Raw genomic sequence first — 6000 nt, 5'->3', positions numbered from 1 at the left:
CACACATGCATTTATCTTCAAACTCCACTAAAATGAAAATAGAGGAATAAAAATAGTTTAAAACCACAAAGACAAAGAGGACAAAAGAGCAGACAATAGCAGATTCATGGGTCAACAACCTTCTGGGGATGGAGTGGGAACAAACTTAGTAGAGTGGAGGAAGTTGGGACTTAAATACTTGAAGAGGAAAATATAAACAAAACTACAACAGTTTGCTCTACTTGTCCCCCAAAAAGTTCAGGTCCTGGAGAGACCAGATACTCAGATGGAAGGAGAAAGGCATGGAGATGAAGGCAGGGAAGTCTGTGTATCTAGCATTTAAACTCACGGATCCCCTCCCCAATACTCTTTAGCCTGAAAACAACACCCACAGGATACCAGAGTGTTTACTCTCTGGAAAAATTGAATCTGAGAAGCACCAACTCAGGGACACCAGGCACAGCTGAAGGTAGACTGAGTACCGAGCTGAAAACAGGTACTGGGCGAAATATTCATGCCAAATGTTGGCTCTGAGACCCTGTCTCCCTGTGCCTCTGCTGTGACCTCTACGTGAAAATGTCTCCCAGACAGATTGGAGAATTCTTCTCTGGAGAAGCGAAATAGCCCCCGCGATGTAATCCACAGATTCTGACATTTGGGGATACCCAATAAAAAATCCTGTTCACTCCAACCACTGGAGTGCAGCACCTCAATCAACAAGCCCCATCCATGCACAGTGAGTTTCCAATTGGCTCTACCTACGGCTTCATTCTTAAATATGAACAGCCAGCCAAAGATCAAACATTTGAGGACAACCAACAACATACCCACACACAAAAAACAGAAAACACGAGTTGGGGAGGAGAACTCAGGGAAACAATGGGAAAAGCAGAAGAAAACTTAAAAATAGAAAAAATCCTTGGAGAGCTAAGAGAACATGTAAAAATAAGAGCAGGAATGCCATATATATAGAAAAAAAGAAGCAATCAGTAAACAAGAGAGAGTTAAAATTTTAAAATTTAATAGAAAGTATAAGAAGATAAAAGTTAACAAAGTTGAAAGTGGATCTCATGAAGATAGATTGGTAGTTACTAGAGGCCAGGAAGGGGAGGGGAGGAAGGGGATGAAGAGAGGTTGATTAATGGGTACAAATATACAGTTAGCTAGAAAAAATAAAACCTAATGTTTGACAGATCAGTAGGGTGACTACAATTAACAATAATCTATTGCACATTTTAAATTGCTATAACAGAATAATTCAAATGTTCTTGGCACAAAGAAAAGATAAATATTTACAGTGATGGATATCCCAATTACCCAGAATGAAGCTTTACATATTATATGAATGTATCAAAATATCACATGTACCCTGAAAATATGTACATCTATTATGTATCAAGTTTTTAAAAAGTTAATGAAATTGCCCAAAGAGTAGAACAAAAAGAGAGGAACAAAAGGAGAAAAAAGATAAGAGCTATAATTCAGGCTCCAACATCCTCTAGCAGAAGCACAGAAAATGGGCAGAGAAGACAGGTTGAGCCAGGGAGTGGTACCAAACAGATAATTTATATAAAGAGTAAAAACCTAGCACTCTGGGAGGCCGAGGCGGATGGATCGCTCGAGGGCAGGAGTTTGAGACCAGCCTGAGCAAGAGCAAGACCCCGTCTCTATTAAAAAATAGAAAGAAATTACCTGGCCAACTAAAATATATATAGAAAAAATTAGCCGGGCGCGGTGGCTCACGCCTGTAATCCTAGCACTCTGGGAGGCCGAGGTGGGCAGATCGTTTGAGCTCAGGAGTTCGAGACCAGCCTGAGCAAGAGAGAGACCCCATCTCTACTAAAAATAGAAAGAAACTATATGGACAGCTAAAATATATATAGAAAAAAAATTAGCCGGGCATGGTGGTGCATGCCTGTAGTCCCAGCTATTCGGGAGGCTGAGACAGGAGGATCCCTTGAGCTCAGGAGTTTGAGGTTGCTGTGAGCTAGGCTGATGCCACGGCACTCACTCTAGCCTGGGCAACAGAGAGAGACTCTGTTTCAAAAAAAAAAGAAAGAAAAAGAAAAAATTAGCCGGGCATGGTGGCGCATGCCTGTAGTCCCAGCAACCCGGGAGGCTGAGGCAGTAGGATCGCTTAAGCCCAGGAGTTTGAGGTTGCTGTGAGCTAGGCTGACGCCACAGCACTCACTCTAGCCCAGGCAACAAATCGAGACTCTGTCTCAAAAAAACAAAACAAAACAAAACAAACAAAGAATAAAAACATCAGATTCAGAGAATCAAAACAAGAGAACAAAATGACTTATGAACAGCAACACTTGGAAGTTAGAAGATACTGGCGCAATGCCTTTAAAATTTTAAGGGAAAAATATTTCCAGCCTAGAATTCTATACCTAGATAAACTACCAATCAAATATGAGTGAAAAATCAATATTACAGATACAGTGTCACAAAGTTTACCTCCCATAGTCATGTTTGCTGGAACAATGATGCAAGTAACCAAAATGAGGGAGTAAAACAAGAAAAAGGAAGAAGGGCTGAGATCCAGGCAGTAGGAGACCCACCACAGAAGAACGAATAGAAGTGGTACAAAGCCCCAGAAGGCAGCTATGGGGCAAGCCTAGAAGGCCACTCTACATCAGACTCAGAGCACGAAGGACTCCAAGAAGGAAATTTCAAACAACCAATAACAACAACAACAACAACAACAAAAAAAAAAAACCCCCCAAAAAAACCCAACAACAACAACAAAAAAAAGCAAGGGAGTGTATAGATCTTTTGAAGCCTTTGGGGAAAACTAGCCCAGTATGTAGTATTGGGCTAATGACATGTAGAAAACCTAACAATTAAAAAACATGAGGCTATTATAAATTTCTGTTATGATACTTGTGTTATGAAATGACAAAGTTCCTACTCCTTGGAAATTTTGCAGCCAGGCACATTGGCACATGCCTGTAGTCCCAGCTATTTGGGAGGCTCAGGTGGGAAGATCACTTGAGCCTAGCCAGGAGTTCCAGCCTATAGTGTGCCATGATCATGCCTATGAACAGCCATTGCACTCCAGCCTGGGCAACATAGCCAGACCCTGCCCCCCACCCAAAAACAAGAAAAGAAAAGAAAGAAAGAAAGAGTACACAGAGAGAAAGGATGGTAAAATGTTCCTTTTGTCCTACCTATCCATGACTCCTTTTAGCCACCTCTTACATCGCTACCCGAGAGACAAACAGGATGTAAGGGCCAGTCTTCACGCTGAAGTTTTGACAGGAGGCATTCAAGGAGTCTTCTCTCTTCCCTGGGGTGAGCGTAGAAGGTGGATAACATGAGGAAGACATAAAAGAAGGCCCCCAAGGAGACACAGGGAAGCTGTGGAAAAGTCCATGTGATTAAACAAATAATTAAAAGTCAAAGATGGAAATAATGTAGGTACAAATAATTGAAAACTTCAAATTAAGCATGAGAAATTCAAATTTGATGTGGAGGTGAGAAGAACCTGTAGAAATGGCAATCATGGGCCGGGCGCGGTGGCTCACGCCTGTAATCCTAGCACTCTGGGAGGCCGAGGTGGGCGGATCGTTTGAGCTCAGGAGTTCGAGACCAGCCTGAGCAAGAGCGAGACCCCATCTCTACTAAAAATAGAAAGAAATTATATGGACAGCTAAAAATATATATAGAAAAAATTAGCCGGGCATGGTGGCACATGCCTGTAGTCCCAGCTACTCGGGAGGCTGAGACAGGAGGATCGCTTGAGCTCAGGAGTTTGAGGTTGCTGTGAGCTAGGCTGACGCCACGGCACTCACTCTAGCCTGGGCAACAGGGTGAGACTCTGTCTCAAAAAAAAAAAAAAAAAAGAAATGGCAATCATGGTGAAGCTATTATTTAGAAAATAGTGGAGCCCCACAATTATTCTGGACACAATTTGGGGGCTACTTAGAGGGAAGATCAGTGAAGATGAGCTTGGTTCAGATATACATGGCCCTGCAAGAAGCCTGTCACATTAGATGGTAAAATTGGCTACATGGGAGAGAAGAATACGAAATAGTGAAGGAAACAACTTTTTTTTTTTTTTTTTTTTTTTGAGACAGAGTCTCACCCTGTTGCCCAGGCTAGAGTGAGTGCCGTGGCGTCAGCCTAGCTCACAGCAACCTCAAACTCCTGAGCTCAAGCGATCCTCCTGTCTCAGCCTCCCGAGTAGCTGGGACTACAGGCATGCACCACCATGCCCGGCTAATTTTTTCTATATATATTTTTAGCTGTCCATATAATTTCTTTCTATTTTTTTAGTAGAGGTGGGGTCTCGCTCTTGCTCAGGCTGGTCTCGAACTCCTGAGCTCAAACGATCCGCCCACCTCGGCCTCCCAGAGTGCTAGGATTACAGGCGTGAGCCACCGCGCCCGGCCGGAAACAACTTTAAAAACCAACAAACACAATCACCATTATGGGATATGGCTTCTTACTTTTCTTCTTCACTTCTTTATTTTCTTATCTCCTCTCCTCTTCCTTTGGTCACTTTGGAGCCCGTCATTCTTTGGGATCCTCTTTCAGAAATTTTGCTCACTTTAGCCTGCACGTTCTTCCACAACCCTCAAAATCTACCCTTGATCCTGCTGTAATTCTCCTACATTTTATATACCCATCACGCATTAGACTAAATCCTTCTAGTCCATTCTCAATCCATCTCTCAAACATTTCCCATAAGCTCCTCAGTCAGAGCTCCTCTCCCAGAACTAATAGCCCATTTTCTTCTCTGGTCAACACATCACCAAATCTTGTATTTCTCCTCCAAAGGTTCCCATTTCCCTCCGTGCCACTCTCCCTCACTTCCTTTGGTTCTGGCCTCCGCCTTTATCCCCAGTAGCTCTTCTTCCTCTCCACCCTCTCTTCCTTTAGGCTCAGTCCCTCTCCTTCCCTCTCTCATCTTTACCCCTTCAGGATCAATAATGTTCTGCTTGGCTCTAATTTCTCCTCTTTGACTTTCAGTACTTCCCTGTCTGCGTCTCTTTCCTTCTTTAGCTTCAATCCTTCATCTTCCTCATGCACTGGTACCCTCACCTACAATGTCTTTCTCTTCCATATTAACAGATTCATCAGTAATATCTTTGACTTCACCCACGACGTCCCCCTCAACTTCCACCTCTTCCTCAGTCCTTTCTAGTTCATCACTCCCTTTGAGCCTTTCAAAAGGAACTTCCATCTCATCATCAGTAAATTCTATCAATCTTTCATCACCAGTAACTTTTATCACTTTTTCAGTTTCCTCATTTATGCTCTCCATTCTTGGATGCTCCAACTTCTCCCTACTGGTCCCCAAATTGTCCTCAGTAGATCCCAGCTTATCTCCAATGGATGTCAAATCCTCTCCACTGGACTTCAGCTTCTCTCCACTCAATTTCAGCTTCTCCCTACTTGATATCAGGTTCTCTCCACTCGACCTCAGCTTCTCTCCACTCGACCTCAGCTTCTCTCCACTCGACCTCAGCTTCTCTCCACTCGACCTCAGCTTCTCCCTACTCGACCTCAGCTTCTCTCCACTGGACCTCAGCTTCTCTCCACTGGACCTCAGCTTCTCTCCACTGGACCTCAGCTTCTCTCCACTGGACCTCAGCTTCTCTCCACTGGACCTCAGCTTCTCTCCACTGGACCTCAGCTTCTCTCCACTCGACCTCAGCTTCTCTCCACTCGACCTCAGCTTCTCTCCACTCGACCTCAGCTTCTCTCCACTCGACCTCAGCTTCTCTCCACTCGAACTCAGCTTCTCTCCACTCGATCTCAGCTTCTCTCCTCTGGACACCAGATTCCCCTCACTCAACCTCAGTTTCTCTCCACCCGACCTCAGCTCCTTCTCATTAGGCCCCATTTTATGTCCTCTGGACCTCAAGTCCTTTCCATTGGTGTCAACCTTCTCCCCAGTAGACCTTACATTCTCTTCAATCCCAGACCCCCTCCTGGACCCTGCTGTCATGCCTGCACTCTTAGATTCAGCCCCTGTTTTGCGTTTGACCTCTTGCTTTCTCAGAATCTTCC

This window comes from Eulemur rufifrons, chromosome 6 (genome assembly GCF_041146395.1).
Source record: "Eulemur rufifrons isolate Redbay chromosome 6, OSU_ERuf_1, whole genome shotgun sequence".
In the NCBI taxonomy this organism is placed as follows: Eukaryota; Metazoa; Chordata; class Mammalia; order Primates; family Lemuridae; genus Eulemur; species Eulemur rufifrons.
This window is presented reverse-complemented; position numbering follows the sequence as displayed.